This window comes from Amblyomma mixtum, chromosome 2 (assembly GCF_055824585.1).
Source record: "Amblyomma mixtum isolate Tamu chromosome 2, ASM5582458v1, whole genome shotgun sequence".
NCBI classification, from domain to species: Eukaryota; Metazoa; Arthropoda; class Arachnida; order Ixodida; family Ixodidae; genus Amblyomma; species Amblyomma mixtum.
In genome coordinates, this window is record NC_143013.1 from 301621219 (window position 1) to 301636124 (window position 14906).

Sequence of the window (14906 nt, forward strand, 5' to 3'; positions counted from 1 at the left end):
ACAAGGTGACACCTAGGTACTTGCATGAGTATACGGATTCTAGTGGAACATTAGCAACGGAGTAAGTGAAAACATGGGGGTTACGCTGGCGGTGAAAAGATAAGAGTTTACATTTATTAGGATTAAGCGACATTAGCCAGTCATCGCACCAGGCATGCACTCTGTCAATGTCGTTTTGGAGCTGTGATTGGTCAAAGGTGTTGGAAATTGTGCTATAAATAACGCAGTCGTCTGCAAACAGACCAACATTGCAAACCAGGTTTGAGGGCAAGTCGTTTATACACATAGATTAAGAATAGGAGGGGAGCAAGTACAGAACCTTGGGGTACGCCTGATGTTACTGGAAGAGGGTTGGAACTCTGGCTGTTAACGAGAACAAACTGGGAGCGGTTAGAAAGGAATTCTTCGATCCACAATAAGTAATAAGGGAGTAATTACTCATTGGCTTCCACCCAAGCGCAGCCATACGGCTACAAAGGAAAGCTATACAGCTTTCTCAGAAACTTCGTAGTTAAAGAAAAAAAAAAAAAAAACTTTTTTTTAACTACGAAGTTTCTGAGAAAGCTGTATAGCTTTCCTTTGTAGCCGTATGGCTGCGCTTGGGTGGAAGCCAATGAGTAATTACTCCCTTATTACAAATTTACTCCACCTTGGGGGTTTCCCCTAAAAATATTTCATCCACAATAAGACGTTAGGATGCAGTTTTAGCATGGTTAGTTTTAGCAGTAAACGCCTGTGGGGAACTTTATCAAATGCTTTAGCAAAGTCTAGAATAATAGCGTCAGTTTGTAAATTTAGGTCGAGGTTGGAGTGAACGTCATGGAGAAAGACGGCCAGTTGAGTTTCACATGACAAACCCTTGCGAAACCCGTGTTGTGAGGGATGAAAGATGTTGTTAGCGTCAAGAAAGTCCATGATTTGAGAATAGATGACGTGTTCCATGATTTTGCAAGGTATGCTGGTTAATGATATCGGACGGTAATTTAAAGGAGTATCTTTGTTACCGGACTTAAAAGATGGGAATGACCTTTCCCACTTTCCAGTCATCCGGAATGGAACCTGTAGAAAGCGACTGTGAAAACAATAACAATAAGTACATTGCAGAAATATTCATAGTGTTGCACAGTATTCTGGAGTTAATTTCGTCGACGCCGGCCGATGATGAAGTTTTAAGCTGTTCAATGAGCGAGAAAATGACGGCTTCAGAAAACGCGGTAGCAGGCATGCTGGACTCTATATTGACGGCGAAAGCTGCTGTTGGTGGGTGAATTTCATTAGAGAATACAGATGAAAAGGCATTATTAAAAATGTCAGCGCACTCATTGTCATTAGCTTCTTCTCCAGACTCTTTAGTTAGAGTGGTGGTATGTACCGGGTGCTCACTTATTACCTGCCAAAACTTTCTGGGATTGGAAGTCAACAATTTGGGGAGGTCGTTGTGAAGGAAAGAGTATTTTGCGTTGCGAATTGCTGATAGGTACGTGTGTTCGGCTGCATAGTATTTTTCCCACGCGCACTCGTCGTATTGCTGTAATTTTGCCGCACGGAAAAGGCGTTTCTTTTTATTGTCGAGCCTTTTTATCGTTTTGGTATACCATGGTTTCTGGCGGTCCGAGTGGAAGCTTATTTTGGGGATGTATCTATTGGTTAGTTCGCTAACCTTGTTCTTAAAACGGGACCAATTATCATTTACTGAATGATCGTGAAAAGAGATGCTTCAAATGTTGTGCGATATTGGTTTAATTCAAGACTAAAGTCTTCATAGTTTCCTTTATCGTAGAGGCGAATAGTTTTGTTTTGATTCTGGCGTCGTGATGGGTGGAACTGAAATGTTGCGTGGATTACTTTATGGTCGCTGATTTCGCGTAGATAAGTGATAGATGAGAGGGCTTCCGGGTGGTTAGTCAGGATTAGATCTAGGATGTTTGTAACGCGGGTCGGTTAAGATACCACTTGAGTTAAGTTGAAGTTTAGGCAGACCTCGATAAAAACATTCGCTTCCTTGTTGCCGACTGCTGTCTGTGTCTGCCGGTTGATTTCTGGAAAATTGAAGTCTCCGAAAAGAATGATATGCGCTTTTGGGTATTTCCTCGTGAATTGGCTGATCACATCGTTAAGAATTCGAGAAAAATCAGAGTTGGTATTTGGCGCTCTATAACAAACGCCCAGCAGTACGGTTTGGGGCGCAGCGCGACAAAATAGCAATACTATCTTAAGATCTGATGGAATATTAATAACTGTACACGAGAACTGATTGTTAACTGCGATGAAGACGCCTCCGCCACGAGCGGATGTGCGATCTTTGCGAAAAAGGTTAAAATTAAGTAAGTCAGCAAGAACTTCAGTATCGGTGACGCCATTGGTGAGCCATGTTTCAGGAAGTATCAGCAAGTTATTAGCAGATGAACACACACGATTGGAGATGATTTCGTGTTTCGGAAGAAAACTACGTATGTTTGTGAAAATCACCGAAAAGGAAAGATTAGGCTGGGGGGTGGCAGGTATATGAGCGGCTGGGAGCTGGCGGCGCAGCAACTGCTATGGTATCTCTTTTACAGATTGCGATGGTTCGTCGAAGATATATAATCGGGAACCGATGAACAGGGTTTTGTATCGCAAAGAAAAACGGTTAGTCTTGCTTTTGGCAACAGTAACTAGGTGTTCGCGCACACTGCGAACGCGGCGTGAAAAATCTTCACCGACAGAGTAGTCAGTGTCCTTGAATTTGCGGCCATCAGCTAGAATTTCGTCCTTCTTTTTGAAAAGTGCGAATTTGGCAATTAACGGACGGCAGCGATCAGGTTCGTGGCGCCCAAGACGGTGAGTGCGGTCTATTGTTTTGGGGTCGAGGGTGATGTCCAAAAATTCGGAGCAATGGCGAATTAGTAGCTTTTCAGAGTCGGCCCACGTTTCAGATGGGTCAGGGTCCGGAATGTTGTAGAATATGAGGTTGTTTCTTCGTGATTAGTTTTCTGCTTCGTCTATACGATCCTCGAGATCACAGAGCTGGCGAGTTGCCTGGGTGGTGTGAGTGCTTAGGCCTTCTATCTCTGTGCGTAGTGACAGTATAGTCTGGTAATGACCTTCAAGCTCGCTGATGCGCCTGCTTAGATCAGAAATAAGGTTGTCTGTTTTTAGTAACTGCTTTTTGAGGTCTGTAACATCAGCGATTAACGCCGACTGACCGGCGGACAATTTTTTAAGTTCCGTAACTACAGTTTCGAGTGAGGCAGGGCCGGGGTTAGTCTCTATGTCGCCGGACAACAAAAGCAAGGAAATAATGACATCAGAACACTCAGTGACAATGGCAAGGCAGCACTGCGGGCTCGGCAGCTGTATCAAAAAGTATTCACTAGATTTCTTAGCGTAAAGACAACATGGCTTACTAACCTGCATGGCGAGGCAGAACGGGTTAAGCGACTGCATAGTGGCACAGCCACCGAGCCCACCATTATTAAAATAACAAAACTCGACTAAAAACAGCCTCATCTGAAAGAAAATGTAATATATTTCGCCGGTTGAAGAATGTTTCTTGGTTGCTTTCATTCAAAGCTTTTATTGTATCTCACAGTGCACAAAATTAAAAGGGCGCTTAAATACATCACGTTTTGAGAATGCGATCGCATTGGAGCTTGTTCGGCCTGCTGCTTCTCCTCCTTCGTCATTGCTGCTAGACGCATTCTCTGAGTATGTGCAGCCGCCTGTGCCCACCTTCAGCGTCATACTTCCGTGGTCGCCCACTCAGGTTGCCGTGATTTTCCCACTATGGTAGACACAGGCGTCGTCGATTCTGGCTTCATTTCAGCCTTATATGCGCAGCTCACTAGACACGTGTGCACACATCCAAGCCCAGCTGACAAGTCGAGCCAGCCCCCGCGCTAGGCCATGTCGCGTGACCAGCTCACACGCAAACTCGGCAATGCCACGCGATCTCATGACGTCACACACCCCGGCGAAGAATTAGCGATTGGCCACGTCACCTGCCAACTGCCTAGCTCCCAGCGTACCTGCCAGCTCGGGCCTGTCACAGTCGTGACGTCACACACTCCTGAAATATCAGTACTTTGCAATGTCACGTGACCCGTCCCATCAGAACTCTCTTGACCAATCAGCGAATTTTGGGACTAACCACGCTGGGCTTTTTCCGGGATTGGAATTCTTATGCTATCGTATTAAAATGTGGCCTGTGGCGTCGCTGCGTTCGTGGTTGAAAGTGGATGTTTTTAAGGCGGAAGCCTTTAATGTCTCATCGTTGTAAGCAGCAGTTGTCGACAGAAAATATCACGCTTTTCAATTGGAGGAAACGGTCGTGACGTCACAGTGCGCGAATTTCAAACGGGGCCAATTGTACTTTGGCTAGTAACCATGCAACCAATTGAAGGGATCGTATAGTGATGCTCCAATTAAGTGGGACTGAGCTTAGTTAATTGATAAATTACCCAATTAGCCTAATTAGCTTTACTAGTCAGGCCATATAAATAAATAAAACCGATTAAGAAATTGGTCGAGCTCAGGAATCGAACCCCGGTCTTCGGCGTGAGAGACGAGCATGCTATCCACTCCGCCATGCCAGCTCGATGGTTTGGAATGAACAAAGGCGCGTCTAGTGAATACGGTGTCTTCACTCACTCTCATCCTCCTCCATTCCCTTCCCGCGAGGTTTAGGTGTCCACCGACAAATGAGAGACAGATACATTTCCTTTCCTCAAAAACCAAATTACTGACGAGCGAGGCGTAGAACCGAATGGGCGATGACGTTCTATGGACTCCTTGGCAGCGTTGCAAGACGCTTTCGCGTTCCACTCTTAGGGGCATCAGTGACCACACTTTAGGTGAAAAAAGTGCCCCCTGAATTTTGTGAGACAGTTACTGCGTAATTTCCTTTCCTCAAATACAATTTTCATTTTCTTCATTACGGCTCCTCTTTATCTATCTTCTTTCACTCTCACTTCCTCCCTTCCTCTACGGTGCGGTTCAGGTGTCCAGCGAGATGACCGAGAATTACTGCGCCATTTCCTTACCTCAAAAAGCGTTGCGTTCAAAGGGCAAGGCATCGCGCTGAACGGGTGGTGTTCCGTGGACTCCCTGGCAGCGCTACAACGCGCTGTCGCGTTCCACTCCTAAAGGCGAAGCTTAAGCGTCATTAATTAGCAGTTAATTAGTATTCAGGCATTAATCAATATTTAACAATTAATTAGTGATTTGTCATCACTTAGTAATTAGTAGTCAATTATATGTGACGCCACCGGTGCCACAGAAACAGCGAAGGTGGTGCGGAAAACGCTTCCGCCTCTACCCACTTTAGACAGTCAAAGTGCCCCCTGAATTTTTTTGTAGGTTTCGCAACCTGCGACCCAGTACGGGCCTGCGATAATTTATGACACACCCAGAAAAAGTTTTAACGGTCCTCAAGTGTCATCTTTGAAGTACCGACGTTCAAAAAAATAAAGCACTGTTCCCAGCATGGTTCCACATCACCGAGGCGGTAAGGCGTAAGGAACACACACGTGCCCGCCTCCCAAACGTCGTTTTGCCTCACTGACGCAATGCCTGAGCCGAGTTTTTTTTTCTTATGGTAAGCTAAACGCTAAAGACGATCCCCGGCACAGTCGGGGCCAGAAAAATGTCTGAACCACTGAACCACCCGCCCGCAGCTGAGGGAAGTGGGCTTTCCTTGTAGAACATTACATACTTCCCATTTCGCACTTTTGAGAAACGGGTTGCGCTAATTGTTTACGCTGCCACAGATTTTACTGCTTTCTTAATTAGAAAGATATTTATACACTTACTTTCCACAGTACCTTGAGTAATGCAATCCTCGGGTGATAAAGTTTGCGTCTGAGTGCAAAGTATCTAAATCGTTCATGGACTCCTGCGTTTTAGAAACAAGACTGTTTGTTTACAAATATAAATGATTACAGCAAACGTTCGTTTTTAATTCGCTGTGCCGATGTTGGCATTTTCTCCATCTCCCTTGACTGGTCATTCTCACTCCGCCTTCCCGATTACACCCCTATTTATTTGGCCGAATTTCTAGCTGTGGTCTTAGCGTTGAGCAAATTACACAGCTCCTTGTCATCTGTCATAATTATGACAGATTCATTATCGTTGTGTTCCTCTCTCACCGCGTCTACAACATCTCAGGCTCTTCGGTTACTCAAATGCTTGGTTCCACCACACGTGTGTTCATTACGGTTGGTCTGGGTGCCTGGGCATAGAGGAATCCATTTGAATGAGGTTGCTGATACCCTGGCGAAGGCATCTCTTCAAGGCCCAGTCGTATCTGTGCTTCCACCCAGCGCATATATTACCGCGGCCAGGTTTCGCAGGTATCTGCTCTTGAAAGAATTCGCAGCATCAGCTCTGACCTCCTCTCCCGAATTCCGGCATCTCCTTTACCCGTGGTGCAGTAAAGGATGGCGATCACGCAAGCTTGAGGTTTCCTTCACGCGTCTACGTTGTCGCGTGCCTCTTTTAAACTTCTACCTTTATAGATCTGGTCTGGCGGTCTCCCCATTGTGCCCGTTCTGCGGAGAACCCGAAACGATAGATCATTTCTTGTTGACCTGCCGCCGTTTCTCCTCTTTACGGAGCCGCCTGCTGGAGCTTCCGTTACGACAGCTTGGTCTAAGTCTGTCAGCTGGGGTTGCTCTGCCTCTTGGGGCTTCCTCCCTTGGGCACAGCAACTGGAATGTGCTCTCCGCCATGCAAAACTTCCTTACAGACACTAAACGGCTGCCGTCTTAAGCTCTGCTCTTTCTCTTGATCAATATTTCTCTGGAATGAAAGCTTTCTGAAACGTGGAATACTTAGCCCCGTTCTCTATTTCAGTCACCGATCTCACAGCATTTGTTTAGCCTATTTCAATTACACATCTGAGATCCTTTCATTTATTTCCTAATTGCTATTATTATCATGATTATTTTATTTTTCCCCACCATTATTTTCTTGTTTAACATTTTGTACACCTATCAGTTGCCGCCTGTATCTTGGCCAATCCCCCGCAGTGGGTATGCGCCATTATCTAGAGGACAACAACAACAATTCTTGTTTCCTGTTTTGATTACTCTTCGTTTTCTCCCCTTGCAGCACCGCATGATTAAGATGGCAGGTCATTTGCCGAGTGGTTGGGAAATGCAAGTGAGCCGATCTACAGGCCACCCGTACTACGTTAACCTGCTGACAAATGAAAGCCAGTGGGAGGTTCCAACCCAAGCCGCGCAGGCTGCGCCCTTGGGACAGCGGCCTGAGGGCGTGGTGCAGTGTTCGCACCTGCTCGTCAAGCACCGGGACTCCCGTCGGCCCACTTCTTGGCGCGAAGCAGTCATCACCCGGAGCCGAGACGAGGCGGTCGGCCTCATCGAGGCCTACCGCGAACGCGTCGTGTCGGGTAAAGCGACCTTCGACGAGCTTGCTCGCCAGTTCAGCGACTGCAGCTCGGCGAAGAAGAAGGGCGACCTGGGTATATTCGGTCGCGGCGCTATGCAGAAGCCCTTCGAAGACGCCGCCTTCGCGCTTCAAGTGGGTCAGCTGTCCGAACCAGTGTTCACGGAATCTGGCGTCCACATTATACTCCGAACTGCCTGACCGATTCGGCTGGACTTCTCATGTACATCTGAAGGGAAGGCACTTTTGCGCACGGGCCTGTGGGTTTTTTGGCTGCGTAAAAGTTGTACGCTTGCCACTCCATTAGTGTGTTGTGTTCTGCTGCTAAACTACTGTTCTTTAAAGGGCACTGCTTGCTTATGCGACAGGAAATAGGCTAGGTCGCACATGCTTTGTAAATATTTTTGTTTTTTTAGCTTTCTTTTATTTACATTCGTTATTTTTCGGGAAGAGACCAAAGAATAAACGGTCAGGCAATATGCACGAAAGCCGCTTAGCCTGTGGTTGGGATTTAGAGACAGCTTGCTGCGGTTTAGAGACAGCTAGCTGTGACCAATATCTTATAGTTATAGCCTTTATGCGATGAAACCCAGCGGACGCGCGTGTGTTCGTGTGGCAACATTCGAGACTAGAGGATATTCTAAACGTTGAATGTTGTGTCAGAATAAAGTTGTTTTATCACATCCGAGATTTGAGGAGGCGAGTAGCGTGGAAAGGGAAGGGCAAGGAACCGATGGAACTTCCACGGTGATAGTTAGAATGCAGGGAGAGGACCTGAACAGAGACAAGATAAGCATAAGCACCATACGATGCCAAGGAGATAGCTAAGAAAAAAAATGTCAAAGGTCAGGTGAGCTGGCTGCATTATCTAGAGACCTACGGGGCTTCAGGAGAGCAGTGGCAGACTGCGTTGTCCAGCTCGGACTCAGAGGTACAACTTCGTGCGGCGGGCAGGGCCGAAGTTGTCGCTGAAAGGCTGTGCTACGTAGCCGCCTAGCGTCCATTCTGGAATTTCGTCATAGTTTCCGATGAATAAAGTTGTCCGACTACTACCACGAGGCGTGGAAACTTTAAAAAAAAAACAAATCTTGCTGTGGTGAAGGCAACGATAACGACGAGAAGTGGAGAAGGAAGCGCGCAGCGTTTCTGGCCCTTGCTTAATTTTGTTGCCTTTGACCAGCTTTGACCTCGGCTGATAAGACATGGGTAGTCTCTACGTTTACCGTATCATACGTATGTGTGTGCAGTCGGATCAGGGTAGAAAGGTGCAGTCAATGCAGCTGCCATGCAACCGAAACGAGTGCTGGATGCTGAGGAAGAGAGAAAATTCACACACTATCCCGTCGTCAAGAGTAAATGTGAGCATGAAATACGCTGCAGGAGAGGCGTACCGTAATCTAGAAGGGCTCATGAATACCGACAGCCGCACAACAGTCTAGAGGAGCGTTCATCAGCCACTTTTCGTTCGTTTATCTTTTCTTCACCTGCGACAGAGTACCTGGCCTTGGCGCTTTTTACGTAATGCGACCCGTGAGAACAGCAGTCGTCATGTGCCGAAGAGGAGGGGACGGTGACAGGACGTGCTACCCAGAACGCTGGGACATTCGCCACTGCTGGACGCCACCGTTATCGCCTCCGCCGGCCACCACCACGAAGAACAAAAAATTAGACATGGTTACCGGCCGTGCTGATAGATGTCGTCGCATCATTTATGTTATAGGGTTCGCGTTGAAAATTGTTTTTTTTTTAGAAAAGTAAATGGGGCAGTAATTGTTAAAAGAGACAAATTCAGCGCTTGTTTTAGCGTCTAACCTTTTAAGGCGAAAGCCTTTACTGCCTCATATTGTCGTGACCAAGACGTGTTAGCAAATGTGTCCGCGTTTCGGATGCGTGCCTTATAAAAGCATGTGCCAATCAATAGCCAATTGATACTTAATCGGGTGCAATCGACAGACATCGGAACATGATGAAAGTCGCTTCATGGTTATATCATTGTACTTAATGACTGCATGACTAAGGCGTTTCTAGATGTTACATACACATTGTGCCGAACATTCTAGAGAGTTCCATTACTTGACAGGACATGAGGTATGACATTAGAACAATGGTTAAAACCAATTAGCCTAATTAACCATTCTAGTCAGACCATATAAATAAATAAAACCGAGTAGTAAATTGGTCGGGTTGGGGAATCGAACCAGGGTGTCCGGAGTGCGAGACGAGCACGCTAACCGCTCCGCCATGCCAGGTCAATGGTTTGGAATGAGTAAAGGCGCGTCTAGCTAATACGGCGTCTTCGTTCACTCCCAGCTTCTTCCCTTCCCTTACGGCGAGGTTCAGGTGTCCACCGAGATATGCGAGAGAGATACATTTATTTTCCTCAAAAACGAATTTACCGTCGAGCAAGGCGTAGTGCCGAATGGGCGATGGCGGTGTGTGGACTCCCTAGCAGCGTTGCAAGACGCTGTCGCGTTCCACTCTTAGAGGCGAAACTTAACATATTAACCACACATCAGTGACATAAGCAGCAACACTGCGCTTAAGGCTTTCGCCTCACTGCACTTGAGGTCAGCAAAGTGGCCCCCATGAATTTTTCTCCCTGGATGAGCTTCGCAACACCCTGAAGGTAGCGCCAATACCAAAAAACATGGATCCCAACCTCCATCGAGGCAGAAGAGAAGCGAGGGCCGAATTCATCGAGAAAACATAAGCTCCTCAAGCCACGACCGTGTATGCAGACGCGTCTTGGAGAGGAGGAGACACCAAAATCGCTGTGGCGGCGGTGGTCGATTCGTCTTTACGCGAAATGACCAGCGCGTCTCTCCGAGGCTGCACAGCTACAGAGTCTGAGGAAGTAGCCGTTTCTCTAGCGGTGGCGGAGGGCTATAGAACCGGGCGGTCGCTAACAATACTCACGGACTCTCAAACAGCCTGCCGAAATTACATGAATGGCAGGATAGGTCGTCACGCGCTCCGTATACTCCTCGCAGCGAGCGACAGAATTAAAAACCAGGAAGAACAAAGCGACAAGATCCCACACAAAATCGTGTGGGTACCGGGGCACACGGGGGTGGCAGAGAACGAAGAGGCAGACAGGATAGCTCGAGGATACATTACTTTCCGAGCATCCGACGAGCCCGCGGAACTCGCGCCAGCACCCAGGGATTACTCGGCCATACTACAAAACTACAGAGGCAGAAGAATGCGATATCCCCCACCGCACAAATCTCTCAGCAGAGAGGAAGCTGTCACTTGGAGACAATTACAAACAGGCTCTTTCCCAAACCTACATATATTGAACAAAATGCACCCTACCATATACGCGGACAAATGTCCCTGGTGCGACGAAAAACCTACTCTCTATCACATCACATGGGCCTGCCAAAACATAGACGTGGTCTCCAAAATACAAAACCCGAGGTCGGAGCAGTGGGAGACTCTGCTGTCCAGCGACCGCCGTGAAGACCAAGAAGGTCTGGTACAGCGAGCTCAACGGGCGGCAGTGGCCAGCGTAGCCCTGGACTGAGGGCAACCGACCACTGATTAGAGGCGGACGACTTCGACATAGAAGACTCCTGGGGATAGAATCAAGGAGAAAACGTCTCTGAAGATGCCCCCAAACCGCAGGAAAAAGGACTAGAGTAAAATAAAGTTTTTCCTTCCTTCCTTCCTTCCTTCCTTCCTTCCTTCCTTCCTTCCTTCCTTCCTTCCTTCCTTCCTTCCTTCCTTCCTTCCTTCCTTCCTTCCTTCCTTCCTTCCTTCCTTCCTTCCTTCCTTCCTTCCTTCCTTCCTTCCTTCCTTCCTTCCTTCCCTGGTCTATGTTGAAGTGTTTTGTTTATGAGACTCTTCGCACTCTAAGCTACGCTCGCCACGCTGTCAACGCTCAATCGATGACAATTGCCCGTTGACGGCTAAATACCGTTGCAAATACTGTCACTTACCGCTGCGACACGATCCCGCACGTGGTGGCGCTGTGTGCAGTTTATTTTTACGAGATTTTCTCTTATAAATGCTTTATCTTCTGTAAAAATAGCATATTTGCTACCGCTTGACGCTTACCTCTCAGTCTCTGATAGCTTGAATCGCTTTAGGTCATTAATCCTCATAGACGAACCAAACAAACCAACCCAGGGACGTAGCACTCTCCTTTAAGCGTCCATTTAAGGTTTTGCCCGTCCGCTTTTCGCCTTTCGCCTCCTTCAAAACGGGGCCGCCACGGTTGGTCTCGACCTCGGGTACTCGAGCTCAGTAGCCCAGGGCGCTCGGCTACTGAGCCGGAGTACCCGGGGTTGAATCTGACCGTGGCGGCCCCGTTTTGATGGAGACGAAATGCTAAGGCACCCGTGTGCTGTGCGATGTCAGTGCACGTTAATGATCCCCAGGCGGTGTAAATTATACCGGAGACCTCCACTGCGGCACCTCTTTCTCTCTTTCTTCTTTCACTCCCACCTTCCTCCCTTCCCTTAAGGCGTGGTTTGGGTGCTAACCGAGATATGTGAGGCAGTTACTCGGTCATTTCCGTTCCTCAAAACCAATTTCCATTTTTTTTACGAAGGAGTTCGGCAGAAACCGAAAGTATTGCTTTCATACCTGCATGAAAAAAAAAATGCAGCTTGGAAATAAAAAATCAGTTTTCGGCCTCCATTATGTGCGAACAAATCATGGAGCATGTACTAACTCGACTGTCCCTCCCTGTTATGAGTAAAGAGGGAAGAGACTCTTCTATTCACAGTCTTTAATTGGAGACCTAGAATATCGATGGCAAGGCGCACCACGGCTCGCTGTAGGTCCTCCTTGGGGTCTGCCAACAAGGCGGGCCAGGTTGGTGCCGATGTGTTTGGACAGTAAGGGGAGGTGAGAGCGAAGGGACAAGAGAAGACGCACTGTTTCAAGTCTTAAAACGGGAGGCAAATGAAATGTCCGGAGAAGGCGAAAAGGCAAAGGAGAAAGGAAGAAAGGAAGAGGAAAACGAAAGGCGAATTGGTGAGAAAACAAAAAAAAAGAAACACTTCAATGTCATGCGTTCAATTGTGCTTTTAGACCGAGTACTGTCATTTTGCTTGTGTCGGCTCCCAACCTAAACCAGCAACGATACGAGTTTTGGGTACTCAGCCACCATACGAAAATGTTAACGAAATAATACTATGTCGACTAAGAGTGCCGTGAAAGGCCTCTCGCTGACGGATACCAAGTTGTTGACGGAACTTATCACCGTCTCTTCTCGCCTCGTGCTCTTTTACGACTTCAGCGCGAGAAACACCTGCCACAAGCCTCTATTTTCTTTCTGTATTTTGCAACCTTACTCGTTGTGTTTAGGCTTATCTTCGTTTGTACACGGTTGCTCGGCTTATGGTGCCCGGGTTTTACTTTCTAAGTTAGATAACTGCCTCTGTGTTTACGTTTGTCTCGGCAAACGCGGCAGAGTGCCTGTCCGAGTGCTGCTTCCTTCCTGCGCATCTTTTTTTCAATGTACCGAGAGGAACCATACACGTTGCCTCCTGCCATGGCCCTTCCGGCATAAAGCTGCCGTCTCTGTGGCGACATTTTCGCCGCCACGCCGTTTTCCCTAGCGGTTCCCTCGAGGCCTCCCAGCAGCCTTGTAATTTCGCGAAATAGGTATTCTTCCTATTTTTTTTCTTGTATATAGCTATTTGACTTCTATTGTGCTTCATCTAACCTCTTCTTTCAATTTTTGGAGCGCGCGCAAAGTTTGTCATTAGTACCGCGCAGTGCGACGTTACCATCGTTGCCTGTGGGTGGTGGTGGTGAAAACATTTATCAAGAATGGACAGGAGGTATGCTTGGATCAGCCCGTAAGGGACCGATCTTTACAAACACTAGGTGGAGGTCCCTAGTATGGGACCCCAGTGGCGGTGGCCGCCGCCCGGGCGCGCCCGACTAAGGCTTGTTGGGACTGTAAGTCGTGGCAGCCGAGCAGGGTCGCCTACGCTATAATACATTTCGCTCCCATTGTTTCGCATTGGTATGATCCGACATATTCGACGATTGTGCCGCCCTCTGGGGGGGTCACTTGTTACAGTGTTCCCGTATAGTAAGAGGAGTTCTTAAGTCACTCTTGCTCTATGTTTATGTATATATGTATGTGCACAGTAGTTTTGTGCGTGTTTCGCTTAATCGTTATCTCCCTCATTTGTAATAACCTATCAGGCAGGTTACCCTTCTTACCTTCACAATATTTTTTAAGAGATGTCTCCTCCTCCCAAAACGTTCCCGGGGCAGCAGCTTTGAATAAATGTAAATGGTTATTGGTTGGTTGGTTTATGGGGTTTAACGTCCCAAAGCGATTAAGGCTATGAGAGACACCGTAGTGGAGGGCTCCGGAAATTTCGACCACCTGGGGTTCTTCAACGTGCACTGACATCGCACAGTACACGGGCCTCGAATTTCTCCTCCAAAGAAATTCAGCCACCACGGCCGGGATCGAACCCGCGTCTTTCGGGCCAGCAGCCGAGCACCATAGCTACTGAGCCACCGCGGCGGCGGTTATTGGCAAGTTACATTTAAAAATAATTATTTTTGAATATAAATAACACTAGACTGCTGCCGCGCGGGAGCAGCAACCAAAAAACTACACACTTTATATTTATTTTGATATGTTCTTCTCAATGTCGAATTCTTATTTCCAAGGAACAGCGTTGTTCCCCTTCTGAAACAAAAACGAATAAACGACCTCTGTTGACAGAAGCTCCATGTGGCCGTACTAGCCTCCCTTATCCTTAGGAGTGTGTCGAATCTACCGTTGGGTTTCTCTTGGTATCGAAAAATAGGAAACATTGCAATCGCTGCCCCCCTGTTATACAAGCGACCACTATCATGACGTCGATAGGAATTTTTTTGTATTGACTCAGTGCGCCTGCCGCAGCTTTCAAAATGCGGCTCCAGAGTAACCAATCAAAGAGATATGTCCTTTTATTCGTTATGCATTTGCGCCGTACGTCACAAACAGCTGTACGCACAGTCGTGTACAAAAGATGGCAGGATGCGGATTTTCGGACAAGTATCCAGTTTTCCGATGGGTCTCTAGACAGTTAGCTGCTATCCTTCCATGATGAAGCACGTATGTCCCCTTCTGCTTCATAACTTTTCATTGAGTACCTTTGCCGGAAGGCACGGAATAATTAATTAGTGCGATAAAGCTTAAATTGATCATTCCCTGCATTTAACCGTTGTGTGTGTTTGCTTGCTTGTGTGTCATTTCGTCTTTGTTTTGTTTGTTGATCTGAAGGCTGCCTTTGTAGCTTCGTAATTCTAGAATTTGTGTGGCTACCTTGTTTCGTCTTCATTTCGGCCTTAGAGGACGGTTCACTGAAGACGTCTGTGAATCGTTTACCGAAATGCCACTAAACAGTAGCGACAAGCGTACGAAAGACGTGACGTGCTGCTCACAACAGCGTTGAATCGCTCATTTCTTGCAGTCTTGCGGCAATTTGTCCAATACGTACTGATGAAGGAAACTCGAGGAATGCAGCTGCAAATCATATTAAGTGAACAACCCGTCA

General features: G+C 47.3%; 2 pseudogenes; one reads left to right on the plus strand and one right to left on the minus strand.

The window, feature by feature from the left end:
* Nucleotides 1-2406: 2406 nt before the first annotated feature.
* On the minus strand, nt 2407-4081 carry LOC149364699 (uncharacterized; annotated as a pseudogene).
* A 3010-nt stretch (nt 4082-7091) lies between these two features.
* LOC149364700 (peptidyl-prolyl cis-trans isomerase NIMA-interacting 1 pseudogene) lies at nt 7092-8418 on the plus strand (annotated as a pseudogene).
* Nucleotides 8419-14906: the final 6488 nt, after the last annotated feature.